Source organism: Coptis chinensis, chromosome 9 (assembly GCF_015680905.1).
Source record: "Coptis chinensis isolate HL-2020 chromosome 9, ASM1568090v1, whole genome shotgun sequence".
NCBI classification, from domain to species: Eukaryota; Viridiplantae; Streptophyta; class Magnoliopsida; order Ranunculales; family Ranunculaceae; genus Coptis; species Coptis chinensis.
In genome coordinates this window covers 4,733,767-4,752,279 of record NC_141464.1, presented here as the reverse complement: position 1 = coordinate 4,752,279, position 18,513 = coordinate 4,733,767, and the positions used below count along the sequence as shown (strand labels likewise).

Genomic DNA, 18,513 nt, shown 5'->3' with positions numbered 1-18,513 from the left:
CTGCACACTTTAATTAAATATAATAGTAAAAGTGCACTTGCCAAAGCACGTGAATTACAAATAAAAGTTACCGCAGAGTGTATATGAACGTATACAATACAAAGTGATAACAAAGCACAAAACAAAATTATTAGACACAGATAGAGATAGAGTGTACACTATTTAAATGTTGTCAAATTTCTGTGAAGAAAGTTAGCTTACAACTGGCTTAAATTGAGGGAGACAATTCACAAAATATTTAGCAAGAAACTCAAATCCTATAAATGTCACTACAAAGAAAATGCACTGGTCTATTCACTTCAGAAAATTATCAACAAATCCTTTTCAAAATGATGTTAATCAGGTCCACCTTTTGTCCAATTCAAAATCAGATTTGAAACTTTGTTAACAAAAAAAAAAAAAAAAAAAAAAAACACAACGTAAGAACAATATAGAGCTTAAAATCTAAAATAAGTAATGAAGATAAAATTTGATACTACAAAATTTAGAGAGAAAGTTGTGTCCGTTTAATAGTGTCATTGGTAGAACTTGAAATGGACCCTCCCTTGAAGAGCATAGATGGCTTGCTGTAATTTTTTTGTTGATGGTATATGATACATTATGGTAAAAATACACACAGTTCTTATTCTATAGATTCCTAACTTTCCTTGACATAATCTGCAAAACAATAGAGAGCATGGGATGTCATCCACAAATCTCAATGAGACCTTCGAGAAACACGCCTTGCACAGCATTCTCAGTTAAAATTACAAAACCAAAATCCCGATGACCAGTTCTCTTTGGGTCCTGCAATAAATGGGTAATTAGATAAGTGGGATTATTTATCATATTTTTTCATCATTAGAACTTAAGCCCTTTCCCATAACGGTGAAGGTGTGAATTGAACCCAATACCTTGGGCCCAACCTCCGAAGGTGACTAGTATGCAACGGGAGTTGAGTGCCAATTCAATATTAGAAATGTTAAATATATGCACAAACCTTTGGAACATAAACATCTGCGATATGACCAAATCTGCCAAAATACTGGCGAATATCATCAATGCTAGCCTCCTGCGGGAGCCTGCCAACAAAGATCTTTTTTCACCCAATCCTCTAACTGGTTCAAACAGTACTCCTACACCATTAACAAAGTCAACAAAGTAATTGAATTTGCTATTCGATACATTTAAAGTTACTCCAAGCATTCAAATAAACAGAGTAGCAATTAGGCTTACTGCCATAAGCTGTTGCTGGGTGGTCATATAATGTAGGAGCACCTAATGCAACATATCTAGTTGCCAATGTCATATAGGAATTGTATACTTCATATCTCCCATGACTCACTATGCTAGGTGGCCTTGTGTCATCATCCTGAAATTAAGATTGATAGGACTCAGATATCAAACACATTAAGCAAGAAAACTACGGGGATGGAGTTGTTATTCTCATGAAAACAATATTTTGTCTAAATGGTCTGTGCTCATGTCAATCCCTGGTCGGATAATCTCCAGCTCAATTTTATGTGCTTGCATTACTAATAAATATGGAAAGCATAGTCCATATCAAAGAAAAAAAATCTAATCATTCTTAAGCGCTAAAGAAAAATGGTTCTCGTGAATTGCCTTTGGTGTTACACGATCAATGACAATAGTAGAACCTTCCCATTCATGAGTACGTCAAGGAGTCCACATAATCTGAAACAGAAAAGCAGATCTATTAAATCTTAAGATGTAATGCAACGAAAGTAAACTTAAACTTATATTGCATATTCACTATTTTATTTGCAAAATTATCTACTATAGGAAATGTAAACTAAATAATCAATCTTGAGAATCTACACAACAGGCAAGACAACATACACAACGTTAATTTTGTAGATAGTCATCCCTACCCTATCAAGAAGACTTCTTCACATCTTGTCTTATATGCTGCTTATATTTGAGGATAAGACTCAATTTATCCCAATATCATAATTATCTTATTTAACCCAATAAGCTGATCAACATATACCAAAAACAACCAGTACACAAAAGATCAATTCCAATAAGAGATCACAAAAAACAATGACTAATTGATTAAAAACCACTAAATAGAATCCCCATTTTTTTCCCTCAACCACTAAACAATTTGAAAAAGGTGCATAGCAAGGGAAACAATCTTATTCTTTCATCTTTGTTGTAGAAAGTTGTTTATGGGGTGTCAACTTTTAGAGCTTTTATCATAACTGACATTAATATATGGTCAGTACCAATGACCATAGATACATGGTTGTGAGTCCAGAAACACGGTGACAAAATATTCGTAAACATGAGAATAGGTAATCTAAATTGCCAATTTTTCGAAGATGGCGGAAGAGAAATACCTTTAAGACTATTAACATTCAAACATTACTCAGATATCACTCTCCAAAATACATCATTGGATCAGGCACCTAGAAAAACACCGTATAGCTGTCAACTTCAAGTTAAAAAATCATGTCGATCTATAAAACACAAATACACTATGATATAAAGTTGAGCCTCACTTTAGAATAGAGCTCCCTAAGGTCCTTCGTTATACAATCCAATATAACTCCCCAACTAACACCTAAAATACTCAACCATTTTTTGGTCACTTGGTCGGTTCAAAGGCTCTGTTGCTGTCTTGACAAACGGAAGAGCATCGAAAAGCAAAGGCCCGATTATGTAAGCCTATTTGTCATACTTCACATTTTATGGTGTAGCAGTTTTCATTATTGAAGCCTCAATGCCTTCAATCAGTACCCATAAAGCAGAAGGAGCTGAGCTTTAGGTACAGGAACGCGGTAACGGGCTTGATAAACCCACAACATTGTTACTTCTTTTACAGTCATGTCTTATTTGTCTTCCGGTTAATAACCTTCACTATGTACATGCACATTTTGTATAGTATGAATCTCACCTCTACAAACTCTACCTAAAGCGTCAAATACGCTACAGGCAGACTTGAGATAAAGTTTGATTACCTTAACCATGGGACGACCAAAAGGATTACAATTTTTCACTCCCTTAAAAAATGAAAAGTCTTGTTGAGGTCTTGAGTATATACGCTCAAGCTTTTTAGACACAACTTCCTTGGCAGAAGGGATATGCTTAACCAGCATATCAGTGAAGCCTATGGCACACCCAAAAACAGAGCTGCAAGGCAACCTTAGCAGAGGCCGGACATTCAACCTATATGCTGCATTACTAAGAGTGATGCCATATCATATCCAACTCAAACTAAAATAAAGTTCATTGGTGATTCAAGGTCACTTGAATAGAAGACATATAAAAGTTGAGCACAACTTCAAGCACCCGAGGCCCACAACCAAGACAAATTAACTATTTAATTGGTGATGTTACAGACAATTTAAATAACACTATCATAGCTGCCTATGTTAACACTATAAGCATTGCATACCAACTCATGTTAGAAGGGTTGGATAGCAAAAGCTAAAAACAACCAATGCCAATACCCTAGCCTAACATCTAAGCATGAAAAACTTTAGAACTGCAAGGTACATGTCAATTGACTCAATTCTTTTTTTCAAAGAAATAAAAAAGTGATAGATAACTCGAACACAATATGTTGTCCATTCGGCAAATGACGCTCTTTGCACAGTGGTGACAAAGATTCCAGGATAGACTTTTGTTTTCAGTGAAACAGGCCCCAACCATTGATCTAGTCCCTCCCAACTTCAGTTTATTATTATTTTTTTATTATAGTCTACTACTAATATATGACCAACGCTATCGAGTTCCACATGGTAAGCTCAAAATACAGACACGAAAGAGTTAGAAGGTAAAAACTATATGTTCGCATACTTATAGTTTTCTCTTTCTGTCATGAACGTCCAATCCATATATGTACTGCATAATTGCACTGAAAAGATTCCACACACAACACACCAGACACAAAACTTCAAGCAACATTGTTGCATCAGTAAAATTTAGTACTAAATCTAAAGTTTCAAGTTAAATATAGGCAATTCTAGTAATCACATGGTCTTTTATTTCCAGTAACAATTTGTTATTTCAAATCACTCCACCTTTTGTTCCTTTGTTGATCGGCAACAAACCTAACACCAAATATTAATAAAAACCCCAATACCATTAACATTGACAAATAATTGTAGGTAGAAAAGAATTATCAATTCAAAAGTATTGTCAAACCTATAAAATTTGTGTTGTTTGAGCCAAGGATACGTACCCTCATATGGTGATTACTCTCAACTGGTTTGACATGTATAGAGTTGATCGATAGCCAACCCCAATGCCTAATATTAAAAACCTTAATATGGCAAAGCGAAAAAGGACGGTCTATAAGGCGGTTACGTATGCTAGAAGAAGGATATCATTGTAATAATGCATACTCTTTGCAAACAGGTTGATCATCACAAGTGACAAAGAGATCGCAAACTTCACATGAAAAGCAAGGAATCCATACCTATACCTTGAAAGGTGATAGCAAGTTCTGCAAGTAATGTTACCAATAGACCACCATAAGATCACTCCAAGTCATCCTCCATTATGAGGTCTTGCATTTGGAGGGAATAGTAACTGTAAACACACTACAGCGGCCAAAAACCTATTTTCAAAAATTCAGTTCAAACAAATTGTCAATGGAAGGAAGAAACCTTTTAACAGTGTACAACCATTAATCAATTCATGTGTAAGGGCCCCAAACCAAAATTATATAAAAAAATTAAGGATTTAAGAAAGACAATAATCCAAAAAAAAAAGTGACTTAGAAAACAATTATTTTGATTGAATAAATTTACTGCTCTAGAAGGAAGAATTATATCGAAAAATGGTATCAAGAGAGCCAAAGAAAGTATGATGATCACAGAGATATCAAGTTGAAGCTAAAGTGAATCACACGCCTTTTCCTAATTGGGTAACAAATGAACTCCTCCTCTCTAAACCAAGTTAACCCACGATAGCAGATGAACTATATAAGAATATTAAACCCACAACTCGTCTGAAACTGTGAACCATTCATGGGATTTGCAAATTGATGAGCTAATCTTAAATGTGAACCCTTTATATGAGCTAAAACGTGTTTTTCGGCATGGAGACCACTCTTGATAAAATGTGTTTTTTTTTAACACTAACAATATTGAAAATCAATCAGTTACTGTACAACATCAACATATGAAACCATTGAACCCACATTAACACGCAATATCTAATACACACCTACGTACACAGATGAACCTTGAAATTCAGTCCATGTACCGACTTCATAAATCATGCATTTAGAAAAGAAAAAATAAAATCTCATGCAATATATAATGATACGTGCACACAAAAGAAAGTTAAGCAAGGAAAAGTAGTATAGGTGAGAACAAAATTGATAAAACAAATAATACCTAGGTTGAAAAGTCGGGTTTGCACTTAGAACCCTCCATTCCGCATAACGAAAATGAATTGGATGGAATTGTTCCAGAGCTCATTGTGTGAAAGAACCAGACACAGCGGTTCGGTCAATGCAATGCAATCAGCAAGCTCAGCTTGTATCACCAACCACCCCTTCGAAAGAATTCGAACTCAACGACAGAATCGAAAGTCAAGTGAGCTTCCAATTCAATCTCCTTGGGCAAGGTCCCATATAACTGATTGCTACTAAGAATAAGCCTCTACAGGCCTATTGCATTACCAATATCAACTGGAAGAGTACCTTCAAAACGATTATTAGCAACGAAAAATTCCATCAGATCAAGATCAGTAGAACTCCATAGACTAAAGTTATACGAATCTATATCAAGCACCATGAGAGAAATCTCATATAAGTATGCTCAAGTTATTTAGCACCATTATAACATAGAGTCATAGACTGCAAAACTTAGATTCTATTCCAAGAACCTAAAAGTCGTAAGAAAAAGTTGTTCCTGCCAATAGTGTCGGAGCTACCTATAGCACCAGGCTAAGTCTCCTTGATATATGTAACAAATCAGTAGGTTAGAGTGTTAGACGATAATGTATTACACAACTGTCAAAGTATGTGAGGAACAAAGTTGCCTAGAAACCCAAAACTACATTCAACACAACAATTATTTTTTGAATGGTTGCATTAATGTCACCTAAAGTCCGAAATTGAAATACTCTTGCAAGTTGGTGCATATGTTTAAGCTTTAAGTTCCCTAAGACCTCTTGCAAGTAAAAGTAAGATTTAGTGGTATATATGCAATTACACTCTTGCCTTCAGCAATACTCTAGCTTCATATGAGATCCTAACAATGTCAGGGCATGCTCAATGACCATGGGAATATAAAATTATAAGAATATGGCAAACAGATCAATAAATCAGCTTACATTGCATTTAACGAGTAGATAAGTCCCTGCTATTAATAGTAGGCATCCAAGTTATCAATTAAGCAGGTAACATAAACTATTGTAACTATTCTGATAAATATACTTATAAAAAGTAATCAGTTACACAATATGTCAAACCTACTGATTTGATTTTTTTTTCATCGATAAAAGATATATTTCATTCCTAGAGAATAATAACTTATTTTTTTGTCCTATAATAATTACACCCAACTATGATAACAATAACAACGACCAATTACAAATAAGAACGAAACTGAAGCAAAACTAAATGAGATGAAATTAAAATGATTAGCTTTTCTCTTCAAAGACAGTTTTGTTTTGACTCTATTTAACCTAAACGTAGATATGAAAAACTAACGAAGAAAGGAGCCTAGATTCATAACATAAGTGCAGCAGAAGATTGAGAAAGTGAAATAAAAGCTTACAACGTCTAGGTCTACTTGAGCGACCACAACCTCCACATCCTTCACAAAAAATTGTGATCCTTTAGCAACCGCATCTCCATTTATAACGATGCAGCAACATCCATCTACCAATATTAAACTTCCCGTCATACATATGATCAAGATCACCATAACTTAAGTGTTAGATTCAATAACCTTCTCGACTAAAGATTAAGTTTAATACCATAATAAAGGCGACCACCGTCACAGCCTTGTTGATTACTGTATATGTAAACCCCCCCATGAGTACCGGTGGCATTTCTAAAGGCACTAAGACGAATATCCAACTTCCTTAGCTGGTGGTGACTTCCACTTGCATTCATAAACACTTGTACATATACCAAAAACCACTTCATCAAATGCAGAGTATAAATTAGAGTGCATCACATTACAACCAATAAGTTAACATTAGAAATAACTGCTTATGATTCTTGTTGATTAACAGGACCAGTAAGGGTTCAGAGACAAATCCAGTTTACAAGCAAAGATGAAACGACCAACCCAATCAGTCTGAGGCATCAAGTCAATTCATGCTTTACCAGTCAACACCCGGTTATTTTGAATGAAATAGTTTGTCAATGTACGTAATGACAGGAGCCGATGCAACAACATAACTCTGCATCTGTACCTTTGCCGATGCCTCTGAAAACATCAAACAACATCAATTGAACCACCTTTCCCAGTGACCAGTCTAAACGAATGTTAGAAACTGTAACAAACAGGCAGATAAATATCGAGTCTAAAGTGACTTCAATGTTAGTTATGTATTTCAAATAACACAATTGAGTATTTTAACTCTGTTGATTTGAACCATAAATCATGAAATGGCTACAGGTTATATTCAAAGTAAGCACTCACTAAGTTAACGTGTACGACAACTGAAGCTTGAGGTAGCACAACCCATCATTCAAGCATTTGGTCAATCTCATAGGCTAAGAAATTCGGAAGAAATCTAAAGTACATGTATCTTCAGAGTAGATGCACTTATAACATTTACAACACAGACTCATGGTACTTATGATTTGTTTATGTGTGACGTAGTAAACTAACTACAGGAATGAACTTACCATCTTCATTAAGTTTCTTCAAGAGTTGTGCCTTTGTGGGAAGGGCATACATCCCTGCAGCGACAGCTTTCCTGATATCCTATCCATGGTGGGGTGCAAAGACCTGAGCATAAGCCGTAGATGCTGGACCCTTCAGAGAATTATCCCTGCCACATAAAACCAAATGATTACTACCAAGGAGTATGTTGATTTCTCTACAGAATAGGTCTACAAATCAGCATCCTATGACCAAAACATGCATCCAGGGACTAGGGATACATTAGAAGCATGTATCATCTTCCCTGCTCTAGGGAAGGAGTCGTAGAATTTGTGTTGATACAGGTGGATACTGCACGTCAACTACGCCTCTGAAGCAGTACATATAGGGTCATTATCCAGGGGAACAAAACAGTTTCCACAATTGAGATTAACCACCTAGTGAATGAGGTAAACAATTATTCTAGCTGATTTTGATCTCATTATGAATAGCCCATGGAAAAGAATCACCAACATGACTGAGATTAGTAGACCAGCAAATTTTCAGTATTTTTGCTACAGTAAGAAACCAAAGTAGCACCATTCCTTCAATTCATGCAAATAAAACCTTAATAAATTATGATAATGCCACTTATCGGGCTAACACTATAATTAAACACTTCAAAAGTGCAGCACACAGAGGGTATCAAACCTAGGTCGCCAATCTTTATGGTTGCATTTTGATTTTCTTGAGTTCTCAACAGAGCTAATTGGCAAACTCACAACCAAAACATTTGGGGCCGGCTTTAAATCCCCCAAAGATGCGCTTAATGTACTTGTCGATGACGATTCTAAAATTCCTCGTAAATCTAAATGAAACCGTGTGTGCAAAAGTTCTAGTAACCATTAGGCATAACCCGAAAACTATCATTGCATATAAAATTGATTAGGGAGAGAATTGATATCGCACACAAAATATTTTCCAATCTTGATGGTGGTAGCATACAGTTTTCAGATCGTATATTCAATATGATAATGAGTTATTCAACTAAGAGACGGCATGTGCACAACTTCAGACATGCAATTGCAAATTAAAACTAATCAAGTAACTGGTGAGTAGGAAAGATGACTTACTACATATAATGCTTCCAATTTGGAGCTGTTGCGAAGAATATCGAGAAACACATCCTCTAAAGAACTTACGTTCACTTGTTGTCCAACGAAATGGTATTGAAAATCTCAGGCTTTTTAATTTTTAGAGATTTGAAATTGAGAGTCATGCCTGATCTAGAGAAGAAAATGATGTTTTTCTTATCTAGACCTTTTTTTCGTTTTTGTTTTGAAAAATGTTTTCATTGTGAGGGGAGATTTGAGAGAGAGAAAGGGAGAAGAAGGTGAGAACGATGGGTTTCCTGCAATAAAGTCGATATTAATAGTAATAAAGTTTGTGTAATTGGAACCAAGAGAGCACCCAAATCTGAATAGAAGCCGATGAGATTGGAGTGAGAAACTTGACTTTTGTTGCAAAATTTTTTTTTTCTTTTAACAAAAGAACGGAAGAGGAAAGGAGCAGAGTGTATTTATGGTAATTAAAGTCTAATTTATGAATAATTAATATAGGGGCGTATAATTCATATATTGCGTATATTTGGGTTTCGACTTGAATTTACACAAACACCCTCTTTTTCCTATGCTAAGTTAAGGATATAAATGGTAGTAAAAATTGAAATGACAAAATAGTACATTTTAAAGGCATTGAATAATTTGTTTGAATATTTTATCAAGGCTATTTAGTGGTAGAAAAAAGGCTAGGTCCAATTTAAAAGCTCATGTTAATTATGGTGTACTTACTAATTGAGATATGCCCAGCAAGAATTAATAATACTACATTTAATTTGACCTCTCTTTGAAGTACAAAGAAGATCATTGCTTCAGACCTTCAGTCATTTACAATGTCTAATCTCTAGCTAGTCTCCTCAGATACTTGAAAATGAACTTTCTTTTTCTGGAAACTTGTTCCAGTTTTTTTTCTCGCTTGTTTTGACCTAGATCTAATAAAATGATGAATGTTTATTTGATCAATGTCCAAAACTTATTGTGTCGAGAGTTGGCACAAAATTTTATTGGGAATAGCCGCATGGCACTATGACATTCGTTTGGGTCATGTTAAGTCGACTCTAATTTCTCCCAAAACACATCAATCAAATTTTATCTAGAAATAGCACCTGGGAGCATGAAATCAATCTAACAACAAAAACGGTTTCTGACATCATAACAAAATCTCCATGTGTCACTCAACAATCCCTCCACTCTTTCTATTTTCTTTTCACACTTATAAATACCCCTCATTCCCTCATTCTTTCTCTCCAAGTTTCTTCGAAACAATGACATCACCAATCCTCATTCCCAACCTCGACTTCCTTCTTTCTTTCATTCTTCTTCAATTCATTACTTTCTACTTCTTCTTCCTTCATTCTTACTCTTTCTCACCTTGTTCAACTATTCTTCACTTCTTATTCGGTGGGTTGTTTTTATTACCTCTGTTCATTTTCTTCAACTTGGTGAACTCACTTACTCACAACTTTATTATTCATTTCTTGTTTTACCTCATTTCTTACCAAGTTATCGTTGAAGTTTTCCGTGTACTCATTCTTCTTCTTTTTGCATAAAAAAAAAAAAAAAAATCAAGGTAAGATTTACTGATTTTGAAGAGATTTTGTGTTTATTACTGTTTTTTCTTAGTTGTGGTTCTTGTTTTTGGAAACAGAATCTCTGTTTGTGAAATCTGGGCATTTTGATGATATCTCGATTGTTTCTGCTAACTTCAAGGTAATGTTTATTGTTTTTGAATGAACTTCGTTATTCACAATGTTAATCTTCAAGTAATTTTTGGATTTTTTCTGCAGATTAATTCCACTGGTTGTAAGATTTTGTCTGAGAAAGTAAGTTTCTCTCATCACAGTTTGGTATAGATCTGCATATTAAATCCAAACTCTGTTTTTTAATGAAGAAATTGCTGGATGTTCTAATTGACTTATGATAAATGCTTGGTATTGTTGATGGGATTTTCTTTGATATTTGAGACATTACTATGCTATGGAACTTAGAAACTGGCTGTAAGGGAGTGATATCCTCCTTCAGGAATATCAGGCGCGTACTCAATATGATGGAAATACCACACCGACCTGTGGAACCAGATCGTGTCTACAAGCTAAGAGAACGCTCCAGCACAGTTCGCACCAGCACGCGAACCAGGCTATAATGTGACTCAGCTTACCTTCTAGAAGCACTCATGAACAGAGATGCACATGCACAAATCACTGCCACCAGCTACTGACCACTGCTGCAAGCTACTTGCCGAGACTACTAATCCCCATCATCACAGCAAACCTATAAAGACAGTTCTCGCACGCCTCCTTAATCTAGACCCCACGTTTGTAATGCACTTTACACGTGGTGGGTGAGGATTCACCTCCTATGAACTATGCCAGACCTGATTCTTGGCTCCCCTCGAAACGAGAGCAAGATACGTAGGCAGTTCGCTCCTAAGCCGAACTCGGTCCCTTCAATAATCCATTCCAGTTCCCATTCAACTGTGTATGTAAAGGAAAGCTAAATCACGCCTTTATATTGGCGCTGTCTGTGGTCTCGATTACTTGAGACACCATCTTCACACAAACCAAAAGAACCAAAAACCAAAAACCGAATATCTCAAGCCCACGAAGCATGGCAAGCCTCGAAGCTCAAGTTCAAGGCCTCGCAAACCAGCTAGGCTTAACAAATGAGAGCATTTCCTTGCTCAGGCAAGAAAATGCTGCTCTTCATGCATAAGTTGAAGCTCAACAACAGCCAGCTGGTAACGTCGCTGAGAACGGTATCAACGAAGTTAATCAATAGATTAACGAGCTGTCGCAACAGATCGACCAGAGCGCAGTACGTAAAGACGCAACCCAGATTATTCAGAAAATGCTCAAGACATACCGCGCTTCTCCGTTCACCACAGAGGTACTTAGTAAACCCTCTCCTCAAGATTTTGTTCAACCACATTTTCCAATGTACGATGGCAGCACATGCCCCAACCAACATGTAGCCCACTACATTCAAAGCCTGGCCCTTTACAGCTCCCTGGAGTTTTACCATCTTCACTGTCGTCTCTTTCTAGCCAGTCTCGAAGATGGCCCACTCGATTGGTTCTTTTCACTCGAGTTAGACTCGATCAAGACCTTCGAGCAGCTCACTGATCTGTTTGCCAGTCAGTACGTGTACAATAGACGTAAAAAAGCAGATCTGGATTCACTCTTCTAGTTATCATTTGGAGAGAATGAGGCCATCCGCTAGTTCCTAGGTCGGTTCAAAGCCGAACTATTATGCATGGAGAGTGGCCTCAAAGAATCTTTCACCACGCTGGCCTTCTCCAACGCGTTTTGTGGTGCGCGTAATACGAACTCTCCGTGATCGCTAATGAGGTCGCTATCCGAAACCCCGCCGAGTTATGCGCCGGGTCGACAAGTATATTAAGTAGCAGGAAGGTTTGCGACACCACAGTCTACCAAATAACCAAGAAGTCGTGGCGATCTCTGACGACACTCCACCTGCCAAAAAGCGGTCCAGGTCACAGGCACCCAAATCAGGCAACCGCTTAGATAACAACAGAGAGTTCGCTGTCTTGACACGCTCTCCCAGTTACATACTGGAAAAGATCAAGCGAGCTTAATATTTCCAACTTGACGTACGACAACCAGCAGACCGACCTGACAAGCCCTACTGCGCATTCCACAAAGCAAAATGTCACAAGACCGATGCTTGCTGGGGGCTCAAACATTATCTCCAGGATCTCATTGAAGCGGGACAGATCAAACAGTACACCAACATTGCCGACGGCGACTTGCGCCATAAGCTTATGGTCCGCCGAGTATGTAGCAGATCTCCACTTCGCCGGGAACGCCAAAGCATCCAAGCTCGCTCCCATAGCAGAAGATGCCCAATAGACCGTTCTCGTCATGATCGATGCCAGTAATCGTCAGATCGTGACAACGGCAAAACCATCCATATGATCACTTTCCCAGATGATTTTGTTACTTCTTCCCAAAAGAAACAAAGGCGTGTCGGCGCTCATCAAGAAGTTTATCATTTTTCTTCGCAAGCAGCACACGCCCCATGGAATTCGGGTCACCATTCAGGGGATATCACCTTCACGAGGCTGACCCAAACAAGGTTTGCCTCCCTCACAACGACGCGCTTGTCGTCCATGTCAAGATCAGCGACTGGACAGTTAAGCATGTCCTGATAGACCCTGGGAGTTCATGCGACATTTGTTCTACCACACAATTCAGGAAATGAACCTACCCAAGTCGGTCTTCATCGATCCTATGACACCCCGTCTTTTATTTTATTTTTCCTATAATAATAATAAAGATAATAATAATGAAAATAGATAAAACAGATATAGGATATCCAGCAGTTACAGATAAAAGCCCGTAAGTAAGTAGATAAGTTTCAACCCTTGTTTTTCGGGGAGGTTTTAAAAACTAGAAAATAGAGTATTCTCACGTAGAGTTTGGAGGGAAAAAAAAAACCCAGCGAGAGTTTTAGAAAAAAAAGGGGAGTTTTACTGAAAGAAGGAAGGGTTTTGAACGAGGAAGATCGTCCTTTCGCGCAACAGTCGACTTCGGTCTTTCAGGATTTTTCTCGCTGTTCGGTTTATAAACAGTGAGTAGATATTTTACGTTTTTATTTTTTTGTTTACTGTAGATTTCATGATACGAGGTACTGTTCACATGATGCTTTGTTTAGTCAGTACGATATACTATTTAGTGTTAACTTAGTATATAACTTTGAATAAACCTATATTGATTGCTGGCTATAAACAAACTGGACGATTTATGTATTCATGAATTGGTTGGATGGAGAGTTGTGGGTTCGGAGGTTGTCAAAGCCTTGAAAACGGTTGTTACTGGCGTCAATCTCAGAACCCAAAACGTCCTTTTTCTTGTGTGTCATTTGAATTTGGTCCTGTATAAATTTTTACTGAACTCTTAGGTTGTTGTGTTGGTATATGTTGTGGAACTGTTAAATTGTGATAGGGTTGAGGTTTGGTCGATTGGTGTTTGGGTAGGTGCTGTTGCAGGTGGCAGAAGGTCGTTAATGGCAGCGCCATCTAGTGTGGAGGAAGGGTCGATCAAATGTGTATGGTAGTTGTTTTTGGTGGTATGAGAATTGATTGTAGGGGGTATGGTTGAGAGGTGAGTGGTGTTCCGGCGAGTAAGGCTTTAACAGACCATTAATGGCGTACATGGGGTTTTTCTCCATGAACCAAACCGCTGGGTTCTTGTTAGATATGGATGGCCGGTGGTGGCTGCATAGGTGGTGGAGGCGTTGGTGGAAGTTTTGTGAGGAAGGAGATGAACAGTAAAATTCGATTTAGGCTTGGGCCAAATTGTGGGTGGGCTTATGTTTTAAATTTTAGATTTTATTTTTTAGACTATGGGCCTTAGGCTTTGGGCTTTTGGGTTAGACGAGTTTAGGCCTGGTTGACTGATAAACGATAAAAATGATAGTTTACCTACGAAATGAACGATAAAACTCAAAACGTAAGTAAACTAAAACTATTTACGATGCTAGATTGCTTATCAAAGATTCTACTCTCTATCTATTGAACAAATATAGTGGAGTAGGAAGTTCGTTCCACTCCTAGTCCTTCCGCATGATGTGTTCTCTACGTATAAGTAAACTTAACTCTAAAGTCTATTGAGAGATTTACGAAATGGCAACTAGACTACGATGCAACTACCCACGAGATGCAAATAGTCGACTATTAGAACAACTATGGGAATGCTACGTCGATTCTATGATAAGGAGTTAGAGGGGGGATTGATTCCACCTTAACTTCGACTTAATCCTACTAACGATTTAATTGTCGTATCCGAATTGAATCGCCCATGAATAACTGGTTACTCCTAATCCCTAATTACACATGACATTTCTACCAATTCATAACTAGCATGTGAACGATTACACCCATTCTCATGGTGAACTAATCGTTTCTAGAGTGGAAATGAAATTACGACGACTCTACGATAATCGGAATCAAGCTTTCATCAAGGCTTCTCAACCCCCTCTAATGGAGGTTTAGGCGAGAATCATGACGCAATCATTTCCGTCTAATTATAACTAAACATAATACAAAGAATTGAATTTTACTAATATAAATTAAACAATAATTAAATTCTAATTAACAACTAAGAATTGAATAACAAGTAATAAATGAAATTAGATCTAACAATTGTAAATGACAAGAATCGAAATTGACAAATAGCTATTTTATTTTTCAAACTAATTAAGAACAATGATTCTAAGAGTTTAATCTAAAACAAGAATTGAATATAAACTAAACTTAATTTAATTAAATAAAAACTAGATCTAGAATTATCTATTGTTTTAGGTCTAACTAGCTACCATTAACAAAGAGTCAAGCTCTTGTTTTTATACTTTCAGATCCAAAAATCGTGCATGGGCTTGGAGCCATGTTTTGGGCCAGAGAATCAGGCCCAAAACCCAATTCTTTCAGTCCAAAAAGGCCTCTTCCGCTGCAGTTGGCTTCAACAGACTTTTCGTCCACTTCTGCTCCTCTGATTGGGTCAAGGCTTAGACCATTGGAAAGCTCTTTCCGAGTCGGTCGTTTTGAAATAAGGTAGGCCCCATTCCGAGGTCTGAGTCCAAAGATACGACCTTCGAAAGTTCTGCTGACTTTGTGTGCTGTTTCTGCCCGCGTCGACTTTTCAGCTTTTGACCGGGCTTTAGAAAGGCTTTGTCTTCTTGAATCCTGGCCTTTAATCACGGAACTCCTTAGTAACCGACCTTTGCTCCTTTATCTCGCTAAAGTGGCACATTTCTGCACATAATGGACTTTGAAGCCTGAAATGTATAAAAACACGTAATCAGTGTTAACTCTTAATTATTACTCACATAATTGGTCTAAAAGTATGACTGTTACAGGGTTAAAACTACAGTTTTGGGCTCTTATCAAACCACCCCAAAACAGCATTTTGCTTGTCCTTAAGCAAAGATGAGAAATTAGAATAAGTGACCAAAAATGGAGTTCTATCTACTCTCGTTTCGCTGAGTGCGATTGCATTGACCATATGCAACAAGGCCTCAAACCACTAGAAATTCCCTAGTGGACGAGTTATAGCCTCGTGAGAGTTTTCCAGTGAAGGTACTCACAAACTTCATCTATACTACAACGACTAAGAAATAAAACTATTGTTTCCTTATTCATGCTCTAAATTAACTATACCTCTCACTAGCAATGCATATAGAGTAATCAAGTCGAAACCTAAGCTAATATATGCATAATAATCAATCATCTACAATAAACATATATACAATGAGTAATACTATGAAATGCCTAGCGTGTTCGTTTGAAACTTCGAAATAGCGCCCTTAAGTAGGTTCTCACAATAATAGTCAAGATACAACACTCTGATTTTTCCACTCAAGTTTTACTCCGATCCAAATGCGGTGGGCACACTTTTACTAATCTCAATGACAACAAGGAAGCTGAGTCGATCAAACACATCTGCCACTTATTATTACACTAACATATTCCTAATTGAGCTAGAGGTCATTATTAGGTGTTGCGGGGATTAGGAGATGGTTTAAGAAGGAAGGAAATGGATATTCAAAATGACAACTCTGAGATAATAGAGTCTTCATACTATGTAACTAGAGAAAACCATGTTATTTACTTTTGCTTCTACACTTTGTTTCCATCCTTAGCCATATTTTTTTCTTTTTCCTTGGCTTTTGACTCCTTTTATTCTTTTTTTTTTTTGGAGTTTTTATTTTATTTATATTTATATTTTTCTTTTCTTTGGATGGAAACTTCTTTTCTTTATTTTCTGAAGCAATTAACTAACTTTGTTTACACAGGTTTTTCTCTTCTTCTTTCTTCCTCATTCTATTCTCAGACTTATCTAAATTGGGTAGGTTGAATTTTTTTTATTTTGTTTTGTACAGGGTAAAGGATTTGTGGTTTATGAAAGGCTAAAGAAAGGCTCAGAGGGGGTGACTAGCGGAAAATAATTCATAGGTTTGAATTTCTAGCTATATCGATCCAAAGAGGGCCTAAATTCTCGCTTAGGATATGGTTTAGTGATCAAGCAAGTGGACGTGTAATATCTCTATCCGGATTTTACTTCTCCCTTGTGTCATTTCTCAAATGTTTCGCTCATATAAGGCTTTAGGCTATATTCTCCACAGAGATTTGTAGAATAAAGTACTCTAGCCTAGATTTGAAAACTTATGCTAACAATCATAGATACTCATGTAATATATTTATAGATAGATGCAAAGATTATTACCTATATATTAACCTAAGTTTCTAACAATTATTTTGATGCAAATGCTTTCATTGAGACTTCTAGATTATTAAGAGCATAGAGAAAGAAAACAATACCAATATTCCTAAGTGTATAGAATAACTTATTTATTTATATTTTTGAATTTTTTTAAATTTTAACTAGAAAACAAATGCATATTATACCTATCTATATCCTAATAGATGCCTTAATTACACGTGTTTCTATCCCCCCCCAAGAAGCATGCTTTGTCCTCAAAGCATTTTAAATAAAGAGGGTTGGAAAAATACCATTGAATCGCGTGAAATTCAGGAACATCTGCAAAACAAGGTTAGAGCATACTAATATAGGAAATAAAAACTGATGCAACTCTATACGAGTTCTACCCATTATGGGGTTAAAAGAATGAAATTGCTTGGGACATAAGCAGACACTAACTAGAATTAAAACGTACCTTATCTCCCGCTTTACTCATCATCTTCCTCATCCTCTTATTCTATAAAGAAGTGAGGTTCCTTCGCGTCCTGCCATGCCATGATAATTTGCCCGGCTTCCCGCCACTTATCGTCTATTATTGCTAACCTATTAAGAACCACTTGGTCTGATGGGGTGTAGGCTGCAACCTGATGAGGTTGTATCCTCCACCCTTGCCAAGTCATTGCACGGAAAGATCGAATAATACTATTGGTGGGTCGTACAGTGTCGACCGTAATCCAATCCGTGAAACGTGTACAAAAAATAGGAAAGAAACATAGCATAATATGGGAAATTAGAACAGGCATAAGAAGGTACTTATGCCTCATGCTATGGGATCGAGCTAAACTAGACATCAAGGTTCGGGGAAGGTTATGACACATACGTCCCGTGGCTAAAGCAAGGAAGACGCTGCAAGTGGCATCATTCACAGAAGAAAAACGTCATTCCCCTAAAATATTTAGCATGATCCAAAACATAACAGTTCCTATGTTCATGGACAGGCTACCAAAGGCGACGTTATATTCCCCTTGGTCCTCGATACATAAAATGCCCGCGCCATACGACTCATGCAAAAACTCGTAAGTGTAGACATACATATTATCTTCCCAATAGCACCATGGGTCTTGTATTTCAGTGGGCATAGCAAGTCCAAGAACAAATGCTAGCAAGAACCTGGTAATTTCCATTGGTTCATTATCAATGTTGATGGAGAACACTTGTTCTCCATCTGGTCTCTCTAAGAAAATGCAGTTATCGTAAAAGTAAGATGCTAATGTTGGAGAATACAGTGCATTAGGTCTTACCATGAGCGGTTCCCAGCCAACGTATGTGATCGCTCGCGAAACCAAGCACCATAAGTAGTGCTTTGGAACAAATCTTCAAAAAGACTGTTCCGGT

The 18,513-nt window shown here is 37.1% G+C and overlaps 1 long non-coding RNA gene across 2 annotated transcripts; it reads right to left on the bottom strand.

The window, feature by feature from the left end:
- Positions 1 to 431: 431 nt before the first annotated feature.
- LOC147474495 (uncharacterized) lies at positions 432 to 9,327 on the bottom strand. Of its 2 annotated transcripts, none has more exons than XR_015208851.1 (12): positions 8,915 to 9,327; positions 7,826 to 7,971; positions 7,260 to 7,400; positions 6,943 to 7,108; positions 6,741 to 6,844; positions 5,352 to 5,914; positions 4,427 to 4,567; positions 2,343 to 2,411; positions 1,603 to 1,674; positions 1,216 to 1,351; positions 980 to 1,115; positions 432 to 786 (listed from the first exon to the last, which is right to left on the bottom strand). It is a non-coding gene; the product is annotated as an uncharacterized LOC147474495 (long non-coding RNA). The 2 variants fall into 2 exon arrangements; XR_015208852.1 differs by having other exon boundaries at positions 4,433 to 4,567; positions 8,915 to 9,046.
- Between the last annotated feature and the right edge of the window lie 9,186 nt (positions 9,328 to 18,513).